The following is an 18622-nucleotide window of genomic DNA, read 5'->3' as shown; positions in this document are numbered from 1 at the left end:
AGATAATTATTACAAATTGAATCAACTTCAAGCTTTTGAACACTACTGTACTGTATATTAGAGGTTTGACTTACTGTACTAGTCTTGTGGTCAATAGCATCTTTGAGATATTGTCTTACAGTAGGTTCACTCCGACTCTGCTCGATGCAGCAGGCCATCAGCAGTGAAGAATCTAGGAACAAAACAAACAATTTGACACAGAGCCAACAATATTTAGTCTGCAGTTCCAGGTTTATTAGATGGAAACAAGCTAGAGCAGGTGAAATGCAAAAAATAAATAAATAAAATAACAGATTCATTGCGATATATGTTGTGAAAAAAATGCATATTAGGTTACTTAACCTTTTCAGCGCTTCCTACATCTCTGTCAGCAGCTCCCTTCAGAAATATTGAAATCTTGGACACTGCCTTCTGTTGTAGAAGGATTATTTTGTCACTCTTGAAATCGCAGAACAGTTTTATGTTTACCATAAAAGATCCAATTTTCGCGCTTCTTGTTAACGTGACGTCATCGATAAACAGTAAAGTGTAAATGTTAAGGTTAAATAAATTAAGCAATTTCCAATCATCCATTGAAAGATTACCAACAAAACAGTCAAAAGCTATCATCTACAGATGATAGAACTGATTAAAAGCCCAAACTTTCATAAATAAGAGCACAATAGAGTTATCATACCTTTATACGTTTAACGTTATACGTCGTCTGAAAAGCGGGGTCAAGTTGGTTTTGTTTTCGATATTCGTGACACATTCAGCGGTAAACGCCAATAACTCCAAAACGAATTGCCCTAAAAAAATCTGAGCAGTGTGACCGCCAAAAGGGCAAAGTTGATCATGTTTCACATCCTTCTTTTACTATATTTTCCCTCGATATAATAAACACGGCCCCGTACAAGCCGTCGCAATGTGCAGAAAGCCGGGAGAGAACGCTCTCAGCAGAGCCTTCAGTTAGGGACCGTGGGGAAAGTGCAAACTTTCTTCGTTTTTTGCTATAGCTCAGTAGGCGGTGTTTTTGTAATAGCTTTTTAGTTAAAGGGCATTTAGACATGAAACCAGTGTCAATCAATAGTGGGGGACAGTGGACATTTTTAACAACCTTTCTTTTTACCACTACTGGTGGAAAAGGGAATTGCATGTCCAAAATTAACCTTCTTTTTGTAATAACTTTCTACAGCAGGAAGATAGAGACATGAAACCAGTGTCAATCAATAGAGGGAGAGAGTGAATATTTTTCACATACTTTCATTTTACCCCAAGTGGCTGATTAGGGAATTGCATGTCCAAAATTAACCTTTTTTGTAATAACTTTCTTCGGCAGGAAGATATAGAGATGAAACCAGTATCACTCAATAGAGTGAGAGAGTGGAAATTTTTCACATCCTTTCATTTTACCCCAAGTGGCTGATTAGTGAATTGCATGTCCAAAATTAACCTTTTTTGTAATAACTTTCTACGGCAGTGAGACAGATACATGAAACCAGCGTCAATCAATAGTGGGGGACGGTGGACATTTTGCACAACCTTTCTTTTTACTCCTATTGGTAGAAAAGGGAATTGCATGTCCAAAATGATGCTTCTTTTTGTAATTACTTTCTACAGCAGTGACACAAAGACATGAAACCAGTTCAAATCAATAGAGGGAGAGAGTGGACATTTTTCAAAACCTTTCTTTTTACCCTTACTGGTAGAAAAACCTTCTTTTTGTAGTAACTTTCTTCAGCAGGAAGATAGAGACATGAGACCCGTGGCAATCAATAAAGGGGACAGTGGACATTTTTCACAACCTTTCTTTTTACTCCTACTGGTAGAAAAGGGAATTGCATGTCCAAAATTAACATTCTTTTTGTAATAACTTTCTACAGCAGGAAGATAAAGACATGAAACCAGTGTGAATCAATAGAAGGAGAGAGTGGACATTTTTCACATCCTTTCATTTTACCCCAAGTGGCTGATTAGGGAATTACATGTCCAAAATGAAGCTTCTTTTTGTAATAACTTTCTACAGCAGTGAGACAGAGACCTGAAACCAGTGTCAATCAATAGAGTGGGACAGTGGACGTTTTTCACAACCTTTATTTTTACCCCTACTGGTAGAAAAGGGAATTGCATGTCCTAAATTAACCTTCTTTTTGTAATAACTTTCTACAGCAGGGAGACAGAGACATGAAACCAGTGTCAATCAATAGAGGGAAAGAGTGGACATTTTCACAACCTTTCATTTTACCCCTAGTAGCTGATTAGGGAATTGCATGTTAAAAATATCCTTTTTGTAATAACTTTCTACAGCAGGGAGACAGAGACATGAAACAAGTGTCAATCAGTAGAGGGGGAGAGTTGACAGTTTTCACAACCTTTCATTTTACCCCAAGTGGCTGATAAGGGAATTGCATGTCCAAAATTATCCTCCTTTTTGTAATAACTTTCTACAGCAGGGAGACAGAGACATGAAACCAGTGTCAATCTATAGAGGGGGACAGTGGACATTTTTCACAACCTTTCTTTTTATCCCTACTGCTAGGAAAGGGAATTGCATGTCCAAAATTAACCCCCTTTTTACAATAACTTTCTACAGCAGGAAGATAGACACATTAAACCAGTGTCAATCAATAGAAGGAGAGAGTGGATATTTTTCACATCCTTTCATTTTACCCCAAGTGTCTGATTGGGGAATTGCATGTCCAAAATTAACCTTCTTTTTGTAATAATTTTCTGCAGCAGTGAGACAGAGACATGAAACCAGTTCAATCAATAGAGGGAGAGAGTGGACATTTTTCACAACCTTTCTTTTTACCCCTACTGCTAGGAAAAGGAATTGCATGTCCAAAATTAAACTTCTTTTTGTAATAACTTTCTACAGCAGGAAGACGGACACATGAAACCAGTGTCAATCAATAGAAGGAGAGAGTGGATATTTTTCACATCCTTTGATTTTACCCCAAGTGGCTGATAAGGGAATTGCATGTCCAAAATTAACTTTCGTTTTGTAATAACTTTCTACAGCAAAGAGACAGATAAATGAAACCAGTGTCAATCAATAGTGGGGGACAGTGGACATTTTTCACAACCTTTCTTTTTACCCCTACTGGTAGAAAAAAGAATTGCATGTCCAAAATTAACCTCCTTTTTGTAATAACTTTCTACAGCAGGGAGACAGAGACATGAAACCAGTGTCAATCAATAGAGGGGGACAGTGGACATTTTTCACAACCTTTCTTTTTACCCCTACTGCTGGGAAAGGAAATTGCATGTCCAAAATTAACCTCCTTTTTGTAATAACTTTCTACAGCAGGGAGACAGAGACATGAAACCAGTGTCAATCTATAGAGGGGGACAGTGGACATTTTTCACAACTTTTATTTTTACCCCTACTGGTAGAAAAGGGAATTGGATGTCCAATTTAACCTTCTTTTTGTAATAACTTTCTACAGCAGTGAGACAGAGACATGAAACCTGTGTCAATCAATAAAGGGGACCAGTGGACATTTTTCACAAACTTTCTTTTTGTAATAACTTTCTACAGCAGGGAGACAGAGACATGAAACCACTGACAATCAATAGAAGGAGAGAGTGGACATTTTTCACAACCTTTCTTTTTACCCCTACTGGTAGAAAAGGGAATTGGATGTCCAAAATTAACCTTCTTTTTGTAATAACTTTCTACAGCAGGGAGACAGAGACATGAAACCAGTGTCTATCAATAGAGGGAGACAGTGGATATTTTTCACAACCTTTCATTTTTCCCCAAGTGGCTGATTAGGGAACTGCATGTCCAAAATTAACCTTCTTTTTGTAATAACTTTCTACAGCAGTGAGTCAGAGACATGAAACCAGTGTCAATCAATAGAGGGGGACAGTGGACATTTTTCACAACCTTTCTTTTTACCCCTACTGGTAGAAAAGGGAATTGGATGTCCAAAATTAACCTTCTTTTTGTAATAACTTTCTACAGCAGGTAGACAGAGACATGAAACCAGTGTCAATCAATAGAGGGGGACAGTGGACATTTTTCACAACCTTTCTTTTTACTCCTACTGGTAAAAAAGGGAATCGCATGTCCAATTTAACCTTCTTTTTGTAATAACTTTCTACAGCAGTGAGACAGATACATGAAACCAGTGTCAATCAATAGACGGGGACAGTGGACATTTTTCACAACCTTTCTTTTTACCCCTACTGGTAGAAAAGGGAATTGGATGTCCAAAATTAACCTTCTTTTTGTAATAACTTTCTACAGCAGGGAGACAGAGACATGAAACCAGTGTCAATCTATAGAGGGGGAAAGTGGACATTTTTCACAACCTTTCTTTTTACCCCTACTGCTAGGAAAGGGAATTGCATGTCCAAAATTAACCCCCTTTTTGTAATAACTTTCTACAACAGGAAGATAGGCACATTAAACCAGTGTCAATCAATAGAAGGAGAGAGTGGATATTTTTCACATCCTTTCATTTTACCCCAAGTGGCTGATTAGGGAATTGGATGTCCAAAATTAACCTTCTTTTTGTAATAACTTTCTACAGCAGGAAGACAGAGACATGAAACCACTGTCAATCAATAGAGGGGGACAGTGGACATTTTTCACAACCTTTTTTGTACCCCTACTGGTAGAAAAGGGAATTGCATGTCCAAATTTAACTTTTTTTTTGTAATAACCTTCTACAGCAGGGAGACAGAGACATGAAACCACTGTCAATCAATAGAAGGAGAGAGTAGACATTTTTCACAACCTTTCTTTTGACCCCTACTGGTAGATAAGGGAATTGCATGTCCAAATTTAACCTTCTTTTTGTAATAACTTTCTACAGCAGGGAGACAGAGACATGAAACCACTGTCAATCAATAGAGGGAGAGAGTGGACATTTTTCATAACCTTTCTTTTTACCCCCACTGGTAGGAAAGGGAATTGCATGTACAAAAATTAACCTTCTTTTTGTAATAACCTTTTTTAACCAGAGAGACAGAGACATGAAACCAGTGTCAATCTATAGAGGGGGACAGTGGACATTTTTCACAACCTTTCATTTTACCCCTACTGGTAGGAAAGGGAATTGCATGTCCAAAATTAACCTTCTTTTTGTAATAACTTTCTTAAGCAGGGAGACAGAGACATGAAACCAGTGTCAATCTATAGAGGGGGACAGTGGACATTTTTCACAACCTTTCTTTTTAACCCTACTGGTATAAAAGGGAATTGTATGTCCAAAATTAACATTCTCTTTGTAATAACTTTCTACAGCAGGGACACAGAGACATGAAACCACTGTCAATCTATATAGAGAGAGAATGGATATTTTTTCATATGACTCGTGCGTTATATTCTGAGGCTTCACAATGGAGTTCAGATGTCCTGAAGAATTATTTTTGTAGTAACTTTCTACAGCAGGAAGATAGAGACATGAAACCAGTGTCAATCAATAGAGGGAGAGAGTGGACATTTTTCACAACCTTTCATTTTAACCTTTCAGTGGCTGATTAGAGAATTGCATGTTCAAAATAAAAATAAAAATTATTTGCTTGTGTTCATGTGAAGAAAGAAAGTCATAAATATCTGGGATGACAGAGGTCAGTAAATGGTGATAGAATTTTCATTTATGGGTGAACTATCCCTTTGAAGATGTCAGGGCGTGGTAGAAACGGAGCAGTGGAAAGAACAGGGTCTGGGTCCAAGTGCAGGGAAGAAATTACTTTTTAATAAATGAGAACTAAAAGGCCAACAAGGCAAAACAAAACAGAAACAAATCATGAAGACAAGAGCAGACGCAGCCAAGATGCAAAAACACGAGTATCCAGGAACACTTACAAATCACAATTTACATTACACAATTAATACTGCCTGACAGAGTGGTGTGAGAGTGGAGAATATATACTCATTGACAATGGGCACCAGGTGTGTGTGTAAGTGTGTGAGTGGATGAAACAGCTGTGCAGAGTGAAGGTAATGAGTCCGGGAGCAATTGAGAAACACAGGTGGAGCAACTAAACAATAATGAGGTAACAAGATGGATGGGGTCAAAAAAAGACAGGAGAGAGCACATGGCACCAAACAAACACAACACTCACAGAAAACAGTGACAGAAAGACACAAGACTGTGACAGAAGAGCAAGATGTGATAGAGAGGCTAGAAATATATTCCAAACAGAAAACAAGAATGTGTTCAATTAATGAGGAGAGTCATAGAATTAATACATACAAAATGTTTAAAGTCCACTTTATTTGTGTTGTCTATTCAGCGTCACTGTCTAAAAGAACAATTAATCTTTACAATTTTTATTTAGGGCATTTATACAGTAGTTTTTCCTAGCAAATATTGATAAATTGTTATTTGTGACTAGATTAATGAGAAAAAAATCCCACAAAAATATTAATAGTATTTAAATTCTCATCACAGATTTTATTTGCACTATTTTGTGCATTCAGTTTATCATAGCTAATGGCTCTATCAAAACAGAACAAATAAGGAATAAACTTTTTTTGTGGGGGAAACGCAACTTTGCTACCTCAATATGCTCCCTCAGATTTGATGGTGAACTTTTGAATCCAGACATTTACCTGACAAAAGTAATAATTAATGTAGAAATGTGTGTGTTTGATGCATGAAAACAATGATTATTAGTTCCCACGTCAGGCACACACGTTTGACTTTCTGTTTACCATATTTAATGTGCATAAGATAAAATAAAAATATAATGTACTTTTCAAGATTAAATAAAATTGTAAGGAGTAAAAAGCACTGTTTTTTTTCCACAGAAATGTAAACAAGAAAAAGTACAAGTAGTCAGTTTAAAATGTATTTGAGTAAAGTACAAATCCCCCAAAATAATCCTTAAGTACAGTAATCAAGTAAAATGACTCAAGTATTTTACACCTCTGTTAATATGTGCTTACTACTAATAAATGGCTAATATTCTATAAATATGCATACTTATAAGCAACTGGTTAATAGACCCTGAAATATAGTGTTACTAATTATTTTAATTAATTTCATGTATTTAATTTGCATGACTGAATAGTTATTTTATTTTATTGTGGTTTGGTTACTACATATTACTAATAAAGTGTTTTCACTTGAAACATGGTGATGGTAGTTCTTAAGATCTTAAACTTTTAAAGAACCTTATATTTTGTAGTTTCACACTGAAGCTAGGTTGTAGAAAAAGGTGCACATAGGAGAAGATTCAGAAGGTATTTATTCCACATGACATAGGAAAAGGGTATCCACAGATAGCAGCCATGAGGTCAAAAAAATTACCCGACAAAGTCAAACTAAAAGGACAAGAACGTAACTAGACAGAACAAATGAAATAATTAGCAACACCACAGGTGAACTTATGTAATCAAAATGTGAGACAAAATATAGGTCAAATGACAAAGTATGAAAGACAGACTAAGTCCAAACTAACAAATTGTGATAAGTAGAGTTAAGAGTTCATTATGTTTACGAAAACATAAAGGATAGACATAAACCATACACTGTTGACACAATGACAGGAGTTTTGTGTAAATATACAAAGTATATGCCAGGTGCATGTGGATGGGATAAACTCCACAAATTCCAAGTGTTTGTTATTATTATACTTCACCATCATGTTGCTTTACTTCACTTCACTACATATAGCACAATCCTTGTCAACAATGTATGGTTTTATGTCTATTCAATTACAAATAAAGGAACCTGAAAAAAAATGTTATGAGACAACATTAAAATACATCTTTCTGATTCAGTGGATAGAACATGCTATCCACTTATAAAGAACACTGTTATATGTACCTATTTTATATTTATGATGGTATTTAGATGGTAGAGTCAGAATTTGGCATAAACAGAATGAGAACATGGATCCATCATGCCTTGTTACCACTGTGCAGGCTGGTGGTGTTGGTGTAATGGTGTGGGGGATGTTTTCTTTGCACACTTTAGGCCCCTTAGTGCCAATTGGGCATCGTTTAAATGCCACGACCTACCTGAGCATTGTTTCTGACCATGTCCATCCCTTTATGACCACCATGTACCCATCCTCTGCTGGTTACTTCCAGCAGGATAATGCACCATGTCACAAAGCTCGAATCATTTCAAATTGGTTTCTTGAACATGACAATGAGTTCACTGTACTAAAATGGCCCCAAAGTCACCAGATCTTAACCCAATAGAGCATCTTTGGGATGTGGTGGAACGGGAGCTTCGTGCCCTGTATGTGCATCCCACAAATCTCTAAGATGCTATCCTATCAATATGGGCCAACATTTCTAAAGAATGCTTTCAGCACCTTATTGAATCAATGCAACATAGAATTAAGGCAGTTCTGAAGGCGAAAGGGGGTCAAACACAGTATTAGTATGGTGTTCCTAATAATCCTTCAGGTTAGTGTATGTCTGTCTGTCTATCTGTTTGTCGATACACTGGTCGGTCTGTCTGTCTGTCTGACAAAATGGTTAAAATAAAACTTTGATTTGTGATATTGTATTTTCAGTATTTAACCCCAAACAGCATTGCTCCCTGTGTGGAAAATAGTGTCCAGTTGGAAGCATGGCTCCTTCATTGAGAAATTAGTAATTAGTGAAGTGACATGACATTCAGCCCATACTCAGAATTTGTGCTCTGCATTTAACCCATCCAAAGTGCACACACACACACCATGAACACACACCGGAGCAGTGGGCAGCCATTTATGCTGCAGCGCCCGGGGAGCAGTTGGGACTAGGCCACAACTTCCCCATGAAGATGAGGTATTATACAATCTGTAGAGCTGAAATGTTAAATTATTTCAACTAAATAGATAATTATTATGCCGATAATTGGTATGCAGTTAATACAGAAATGACTTTACATCAAATATTAAGTAGTATTTTGTATTAGGTCAATACAGATCAAAAGGTTTTATTATTTTTACTGTTTGTTCAATTGTCTATATTTCAATTTGATGATTTTAAGCTGAAATTACAATTAATATCTTAATAATGGAGTAATAAAAGAATGAATTACAGTTTATATTTAACTTAATATGTTGTCACGCTGTCTGGTCTCTGTTTCCCTGAGTCTCCGCTAGTGGTCTCACTTCCCCATAGGCACCTCACCGCAGGCACTACAATTCCCACAAAGCCTTGTCCCTTCATCACAGTAATTGCACTCCTGTTAATTGCACTCAGGTGTCTTCACTTGATAGTCATTACCCTGCCTATATTAACCGGTCTGTTTCTGTTTGTTTTTCATGGAGTCCTTTCTTTCCGTCACCCAGTTTCCTCGCCTTCCGAGTTTCAAGTTCTATTCCTGTTCCTATTCCTATTCCTGTTTGTTTGTTTGGATGGATTTTTGGTTTTGACCCCTGCTTTTTGGATTCTGAATTTGGATTACCCATTAAACTCACAGTGCGTTTGGATCTCTCGTCTCCTGTGTTTCCCTGGGTTCCCGAACGTAACATATGTTCAATATAATTAAAAATTAAGTTTACTTGTGACAATTTTTATTTCCACTAGATTCAGTGCAGCAACTGTAAAAAATGGTACCACTCTGTCTGTCTCGGAATGAATTAAAAAGAGGTACAAAAATGGAAGACGAGAAAGTGATTGTGTGTTTTCTATAAGTAAAAAGTACTTTACAAGTGTAGGTGTTAAAATATATTGTTTACTCTTGAATGTTTTTTTGTTGTTGTTTTTGTTTTGATCAGCTCCATATAAATGTTAAAATCAGTAAATTTTAAAATCAGTATAAATTTTTGATCAGTGTATAAATACCAGTTCAGTCAAAAAGGCTATTGTACTGTTGGCTGTTGTCGTTTCAAATTAGTTTACAGTATTAACAGGATCATTCTGCATTACATAAATTTCGTAATTGTCAGGATGTAAATAAGGTACAATTTGTAAATGCAACTACCTTGTGCAACAGTAAGGATTAAATGTGAGGTTGTGTAAGTTGATCACTGTCCGCCTCTATTAACTGACACTGCTTTTACATCTCCCTGGTGGAAAATGCCATTACTAAATTAAAGTACAAAATGTTTCAAGCTGCAATGACGAGCCCAAGTCACTAGTGCAACCACCATCCTCTAGTGTCATTGGAAAAGAGGTGTGCATGCATTGATATTAACCGTTTGGCAGTCTGGTTTACAGCAGGTTACAGGGTTACAGCAATGAAATGGTTAAACACCATGCACACAGACAACAAAATATAAACCTTTAATAATGGTTTACAATAAGGTTTAAAGGAACACTCCCCGTTTTTGGAAATATGCTCATTCTCCAACTCCCCCAGAGTTAATAAGTTGAGTTTTACTGCAGTGATATCACTGCGACTGCTGCGCTCATGTTATGGCTGCACCGTTCCCTGATTATTACACTGGAATGAGTATAGTTTTTAATCATATCGGCCTAGAAAATCACAACTTGACATTTTCCACCGGTCTTAGTACACAATATAACTACAAAAGAGGAAAGTTTTAAATAGGAAAAATATCCATACTCTTTGGTCATTTCTGAATGCCATGCTGCTGGTCTCAAAAACCTGAGATCGGCTGAATGGATTCAAAAATGGTATAAACTGGGAGTTTGAGAATGAGCCCATTTCCAAAAAAGTGGAATGTTCCTTTAATATGTTAACAGTACTTAACTGTGCATGTTAACTTGAACAATATGTTTTATAGTATTAATTCTATAATTACATACTAAAAATACATTATTAACTTTCAGTTGTGTATCTGTTAACATCAGTTAATGTACCGTGGATCAACATGAAGAAAAATAAATCAAGTAACATTAAAACATTAAAAGATTGATAAATGCTCCAAAAATATATATTGTTCATATTCAGTTAATGTATAGTAATGCATTAAATAGTGTTAACAAATTAGACCTATTTTTAAAATACTACCAAAACTTAGTAATTTTGTAAAAACATTATTTAAATTATTTTAATGATCTAGTAGTGCAGTAATAATACTATACTTACAGTACATACTAACATAATTTATGTCTTTGTTGGTCATTGTATCTTCTAGAATCCATCTAGTGAACAACTACAGTATCACAGCCTTCATCTGTCAACTTAAATGTCTGATATGAATATGAGCAGCACAGAATTGGTGCCAAGTAATGTCCCAAAACCAAAAAACAATTGAAAAATGCATTTAAGTATTCAAACATTAGATATTTACCAAGATCCTTGTGTTATTTATTTAAACCCCCCATAAAATGTAAAATATCAGTAAACTTAAAACTGTATCATAATTATAATTTTTTGGGTACTTTCCAATGGCTGGTGGCTGCCCCGAACCGTAACCTCTAAATTTCATGTTATAAAATAATTTTTAAATGTTAAATAATTTTTTAATTTAAAAACAAATTTTGGATTTTTTTTTTAAATAGTGATGTTCGAATATATATATATATATGTGTGTGTGTGTGTGTGTGTGTGTGTGTGTGTGTGTGTGTTTATCTTTTATATTTTATTTGTAAATTTGCAAATGTTTTGCTGTATTGGCCGAGATTGATTTTAACTACACCCCTACATTTATGAACAGGAAATATTAATGTGTCCCTCTCTCTCTTACATAGCTACATTTTGATTAGATATGTCCCATAAGTTTGAGGCACATGATTTCAAAATCTTAAAATCTGTGTGTAACTTTAATGTTACTGCCAAACACCTGTTTTTCTCCAATTAAGTTCTTTTTTGGTTTTTATTCAATAGTTTTTAGCTTTTATATGTGTTAGACTTTAAATATTGTAAAATGTTAATAGTTATTGATTTACTTCTAAAAACCTTTTAATAAAATAGAAAAAAGAGTAATGTATATATATATATATATATATATATATATATATATATATATATATATATATATATATATATATATATATATATATAATAAATAAATAATAATAAATTATCTAATTAATAAAATAAATTTATTATAGATAATAAATAAATAAATACAAATAATGTTACAAAAAATGTTAATGTTAAAAAAAAACTACTAAAAGTAAATGAATAAAACTAAATAAAAATTTCTGTCGTAATGTTAAAGTATGTTTTGATCAACCGGTATGTTGAAACAAAACTGTTGAAGAAAAGTCATTTTTCTTTCCTACCAGTAGGGGTAAAAAGAAAGGTTGTGAAAAATGTCCACTGTCCCCCTCTATTGATTGGCACTGGTTCCATGTCTCTGTCTCCCTGCTGTAGAAAGTTATTACAGAAAGAAGGTTAATTTTGGACATGCAGTTCCCTAATCAGCCACTTGGGGTAAAATGAAAGGTTGTGAAAAATGTCCACTGTCTCCCTCTATTGATAGACACTGGTTTCATGTCTCTGTCTCCCTGTTGTAGAAAGTTATTACAAAAAGAAGGTTAATTTTGGACATCCAATTCCCTTTTCTACCAGTAGGTGTAAAAAGAAAGGTTGTGAAAAATGTCCACTCTCTCGTTCTATTGATTGACAGTGGTTTCATGTCTCTGTCTCCCTGCTGTAGAAAGTTATTACAAAAAGAAGGTTAATTTTGGACATGCAGTTCCCTTTTGTACCAGCAGGGGTAAAAAGAAAGGTTGTGAAAAACGCCCACTGTCCCCATCTATTGATTGACACTGGTTTCATGTATCTGTCTTACTGCTGTAGAAAGTTATTACAAAAAAAGGTTAAATTTGTACATGCAATTCCCTTTTCTACCAGTAGGTGTAAAAAGAAAGGTTGTGAAAAATGTCCACTCTCTCCTTTTATTGATTGACAGTGGTTTCATGTCTCTGTCTCCCTGCTATAGAAAGTTATTACAAAAAGAAGGTTAATTTTGGACATGCAGTTCCCTTTTCTACCAGCAGGGGTAAAAAGAAAGGTTGTGAAAAATGTCCACTGTCCCCGTCTATTGATTGACACTGGTTTCATGTATCTGTCTCCCTGCTGTAGAAAGTTATTACAAAAAGAAGGTTAAATTTGGACATGTAATTCCCTTTTCTACCAGTAGGTGTAAAAAGAAAGGTTGTGAAAAATGTCCACTGTCCCCCTCTATTGATTGACACTGGTTTCATGTCTCTGACTCACTGCTGTAGAAAGTTATTACAAAAAGAAGGTTAATTTTGGACATGCAGTTCCCTAATCAGCCACTTGGGGTAAAATGAAAGGTTATGAAAAATGTCCACTGTCTCCCTCTATTGATAGACACTGGTTTCATGTCTCTGTCTCACTGTTGTAGAAAGTTATTACAAAAAGAAGGTTAATTTTGGACATCCAATTCCCTTTTCTACCAGTAGGTGTAAAAAGAAAGGTTGTGAAAAATGTCCACTCTCTCCTTCTATTGATTGACAGTGGTTTCATGTCTCTGTCTCCCTGCTGTAGAAAGTTATTACAAAAAGAAAGCTAATTTTGGACATCCGATTCCCTTTTCTACCAGTAGGGGTAAAAAGAAAGGTTGTGAAAAATGTCCACTCTCTCGTTCTATTGATTGACAGTGGTTTCATGTCTCTGTCTCCCCGCTATAGAAAGTTATTACAAAAAGAAGGTTAATTTTGGACATGCAGTTCCCTTTTCTACCAGCAGGGGTAAAAATAAAGGTTGTGAAAAATGTCCACTGTCCCCGTCTATTGATTGACACTGGTTTCATGTATCTGTCTCACTGCTGTAGAAAGTTATTACAAAAAGAAGGTTAAATTTGGACATGTAATTCCCTTTTCTACCAGTAGGGGTAAAAAGAAAGGTTGTGAAAAATGTCCACTGTCCCCCTCTATTGATTGACACTGGTTTCATGCCTCTGACTCACTGCTGTAGAAAGTTATTACAAAAAGAAGGTTAATTTTGGACATGCAGTTCCCTAATCAGCCACTTGGGGAATAATGAAAGGTTTTGAAAAATGTCCACTGTCTCCCTCTATTGATAGACACTGGTTTCATGTCTCTGTCTCCCTGCTGTAGAACGTTATTACAAAAAGAAGGTTAATTTTGGACATCCAATTCCCTTTTCTACCAGTAGGGGTAAAAAGAAAGGTTATGAAAAATGTCCACTCTCTCCTTCTATTGATTGACAGTGGTTTCATGTCTCTGTCACCCTGCTATAGAAATTTATTACAAAAAGGAAGTTAATTTTGGACATGCAATTCCCTTTTCTACCAGTAGGGGCAAAAAGCAAGGTTGTGAAAAATGTCCACTGGTCCCCTTTATAGATTGACACAGGTTTCATGTCTCTGTCTCACTGCTGTAGAAAGTTATTACAAAAAGAAGGTTAAATTGGACATGCGATTCCCTTTTTTACCAGTAGGAGTAAAAAGAAAGGTTGTGAAAAATGTCCACTGTCCCCCTCTATTGATTGACACTGGTTTCATGTCTCTGTCTCCCTGCTGTAGAAAGTTATTACAAAAAGAAAGTTAATTTTGGACATCCAATTCCCCTTTCTACCAGTAGGGGTAAAAAGAAAGGTTGTGAAAAATGTCCACTCTCTCGTTCTATTGATTGACAGTGGTTTCATGTCTCTGTCTCCCTGCTGTAGAAAGTTATTACAAAAAGAAGGTTAATTTTGGACATGCAGTTCCCTTTTGTACCAGCAGGGGTAAAAAGAAAGGTTGTGAAAAATGCCCACTGTCCCCGTCTATTGATTGACACTGGTTTCATGTATCTGTCTTACTGCTGTAGAAAGTTATTACAAAAAGAAGGTTAAATTTGTACATGCAATTCCCTTTTCTACCAGTAGGTGTAAAAAGAAAGGTTGTGAAAAATGTCCACTCTCTCCTTTTATTGATTGACAGTGGTTTCATGTCTCTGTCTCCCTGCTATAGAAAGTTATTACAAAAAGAAGTTTAATTTTGGACATGCAGTTCCCTTTTCTACCAGCAGGGGTAAAAAGAAAGGTTGTGAAAAATGTCCACTGTCCCCGTCTATTGATTGACACTGGTTTCATGTATCTGTCTCCCTGCTGTAGAAAGTTATTACAAAAAGAAGGTTAAATTTGGACATGTAATTCCCTTTTCTACCAGTAGGGGTATAAAGAAAGGTTGTGAAAAATGTCCACTGTCCCCCTCTATTGATTGACACTGGTTTCATGTCTCTGACTCACTGCTGTAGAAAGTTATTACAAAAAGAAGGTTAATTTTGGACATGCAGTTCCCTATTCAGCCACTTGGGGTAAAATGAAAGGTTGTGAAAAATGTCCACTGTCTCCCTCTATTAATAGACACTGGTTTCATGTCTCTGTCTCCCTGTTGTAGAAAGTTATTACAAAAAGAAGGTAAATTTTGGACATCCAATTCTCTTTTCTACCAGTAGGTGTAAAAAGAAAGGTTGTGAAAAATGTCCACTCTCTCCTTCTATTGATTGACAGTGGTTTCATGTCTCTGTCTCCCTGCTGTAGGAAGTTATTACAAAAAGAAAGTTAAATTTGGACATGCAATTCTATTTTCTACCAGTAAGGGTAAAAAAAGGTTGTGAAAAATGTCCACTCTCTCCCTCTATTGATTGACACAGGTTTCATGTCTCTGTCTCCCTGCTGTAGAAAGTTATTACAAAAAGAAGGTTAATTTTGGACATCCAATTCCCTTTTCTACCAGTAGGGGTAAAAAGAAAGGTTGTGAAAAATGTCCACTCTCTCCTTTTATTGATTGACAGTGGTTTCATGTCTCTGTCTCCCTGCTGTAGAAAGTTATTACAAAAAGAAAGTTACAGTTGGACGTGCAATTCCCTTTTCTACCGGTAGGTGTAAAAAAAAGGTTGTGAAAAATGTCCACTGTCCCCCTCTATTGATTCACACTGGTTTTTGGGAAGTCGTGGCCTAATGGTTAAAGAGTCGGACTCCCAATCGAAAGGTTGTGAGTTCGAGTCCCAGGCCGGCAGGAATTGTGGGTGGGGGGAGTGCATGTACAGTTCTCTCTACACCTTCAATACCACGACTTAGGTGCCCTTGAGCAAGGCATTGAACCCCCAACTGCTCCCCGGGCGCCGCAGCATAAATGGCTGCCCACTGCTCCGGGTGTGTGCTCACAGTGTGTGTGTGTGTGTTCACTGCTCTGTGTGTGTGCATTTCGGATGGGTTAAATGCAGAGCACAAATTCTGAGTATGGGTCACCATACTTGGCTGAATGTCACTTCACTTATTTCATGTCTCTGTCTCACTGCTATAGAAATTTATTACAAAAAGGAAGTTAATGTTGGACATGCAATTCCCTTTTCTACCAGTAGGGGCAAAAAGCAAGCTTGTGAAAAATGTCCACTGTCCCCCTTTATTGATTGACACAGATTTCATGTCTCTGTCTCACTGCTGTAGAAAGTTATTACAAAACGAAGGTTAAATTTGAACATGCAATTCCCTTTTCTACCAGTAGGGTTAAAAAGAAAGGTTGTGAAAAATGTCCACTGTCCCCCTGTATTGATTGACACTGGTTTCATGTCTCTGTCTCCCCGCTGTAGAAAGTTATTACAAAAAGAAGGTTAATTTTGGACATGCAATTCCCTCTTCTAACAGTAGGGGTAAAAAGAAAGGTTGTGAAAAATGTCCTCTCTCTCCCTCTATTGATTTGAACTGGTTTCATGTCTCTGTGTCCTTGCTGTAGAACGTTATTACAAAAAGAAGGTTAATTTTGGACATGCAATTCCCTTTTCTGCCAGTAGGGGTAAAAAGAAAGGTTGTGAAAAGGGTCCACTCTCTCCCTCTATTGATTTGAACTGGTTTCATGTCTCTGTGTCCCTGCTGGAGAATGTTATTACAAAAATAAGGTTAATTTTGGACACTCAATTCCCTTTTCTACCAGTAGGGGTAAAAAGGTTGTGAAAAATGTCCACTCTCTCTCTCCACTGATTTGACTCTGGATTCATGTCTCTGTCTCCCTGCTGTAGAAAGTTATTACAAAAAGGATATTTTGGACATGCAATTCCCTAATCAGCCACTTGGGGTAAAATGAAATGAAGTGAAAAATTTCCACTTTCTCTCTCTACTGATTCGCACTGGTTTCATGTCTCTGTCTCCCTGCTTAAGAAAGTTATTACAAAAAGGCAGTTAATTTTGGACATGCAATTCCCTAATCAGCCACTAGGGGTAAAATTAAAGGTTGTTAAAAATGTCCACTCTCTCCCTTTATTGATTTGAACTGGTTTCATGTCTCTGTGTCCCTGCTGTAGAACGTTATTACAAAAATAAGGTTAATTTTGGACATGGAATTCCCTATTCTACCAGTAGGGGTAAAAGGAAAGGTTCTGAAAAATGTCCACTGTCCCTCACTATTGATTGACACTGGTTTCATGTCTCTGTCTCGCTGCTGTAGAAAGTTATTACAAAAAGAAGGTTAATTTTGGACATGCAGTTCCCTAATCAGCCACTTGGGGTAAAATGAAAGGTTGTGAAAAATGTCCACTCTCTCCCTGTATTGATTGACAGTGGTTTCATGTCTCTGTCTCCCTGCTGTAGAAAGATATTACAAAAAGAAGGTTAAATTTGGACATGCAATTCCATTTTCTACCAGTAGGGGTAAAAAGAAAGGTTGTGAAAAATGTCCACTGTCCCCCTCTATTGATTGACACTGGTTTCATGTCTCTGTCTCACTGCTGTAGAAAGTTATTACAAAAAGAAGGTTAATTTTGGACATGCAGTTCCCTAATCAGCCACTTGGGGTAAAATTAAAGGTTGTGAAAAATTTCCACTCTCTCCCTCTATTGATTGACAGTAGTTTCATATCTCTGTCTCCCTGCTGTAGAAAGTTATTACAAAAAGAAGGTTAAATTTGGACATGCAATTCCCTTTTCTACCAGTAGGGGCAAAAAAGAGGTTGTGAAAAACGTCCACGGTTCCCCACTATTGATTGACACTGTTATCATATCTATATGCCCTTTAACTAAAAAAACTATTACAAAAACACCGCCTACTGAGCTATAGCAAAAAACGAAGAAAGTTTGCACTTTCCCCACGGTCCCTAACTGAGGGCTCTGCTGAGAGCGTTCTCTCCCGGCTTTCTGCACATTGCGACGGCTTGCACGGGGCCGTGCTTATTATATCGAGGGAAAATATAGAAAAAGAAGGCTGTGAAACATGATCAGCTTTGCCCTTTTGGCGGTCACACTGTTTAGATTTTTTTAGGGCAATTCGTTTTGGAGTTATTGGCGTTTACCGCTGAATGTGTCACGAATATCGAAAACAAAACAAACTTAACCGCGCTGTCTGAAAACGGTAGAAATGCTAACGGACTTTTTCGAAGACATTAAACCATTCCTATAAAGTAAATAAACAACAGAAGCGAGTCAAATACAAGTAAGAGAAGTGTCAACAACAGTTATAAGTAATATTTGTGTGATTTTATGGACTTAACTCACCTGAAAACAGTGAAATCAGCGAGAAACGGAGTGTTTCCTCGTGACATTTGCAGTGTTGCGCTCCGTTTCCATGGCAACTCTATCGAAAGCCAAAGTAGTCACAAACGCCTGCTCGGGCGTCTGATTGTATGGAAAGCCAAATGGCTCAGAATACGCGTGCTTTTCAACGCCGTATTATTTTTAAAACGCCGTTTTCATAACGCCGCCAGGCGTTAAATAAGCGCCGTTAAGTATGGCAAGCCAAAAGGGTCAGAATTACGCTATAGATGAATCGCGTTTACAGGCAAACGCCGTAAAATACGGCGTTTTAAACCGTTTTTGCGCCGCGAAATACGCCGTTGTGATTACAAACGCCGTAAA

At 36.6% G+C, this 18622-nt stretch overlaps 1 long non-coding RNA gene across 1 annotated transcript; it reads right to left on the bottom strand.

Annotated features, from left to right (window-relative positions):
* Positions 1-183: 183 nt before the first annotated feature.
* On the bottom strand, positions 184-18346 carry LOC132097143 (uncharacterized). Its single transcript, XR_009422675.1, has 3 exons — positions 18263-18346; positions 18098-18161; positions 184-438 (listed from the first exon to the last, which is right to left on the bottom strand). It is a non-coding gene; the product is annotated as an uncharacterized LOC132097143 (long non-coding RNA).
* Between the last annotated feature and the right edge of the window lie 276 nt (positions 18347-18622).

This window comes from Carassius carassius, chromosome 21 (genome assembly GCF_963082965.1).
Source record: "Carassius carassius chromosome 21, fCarCar2.1, whole genome shotgun sequence".
Taxonomy (NCBI): Eukaryota; Metazoa; Chordata; class Actinopteri; order Cypriniformes; family Cyprinidae; genus Carassius; species Carassius carassius.
The sequence above is the reverse complement of the archived record's forward strand: the minus strand, read 5'-3'. Positions and strand labels throughout refer to the sequence as shown.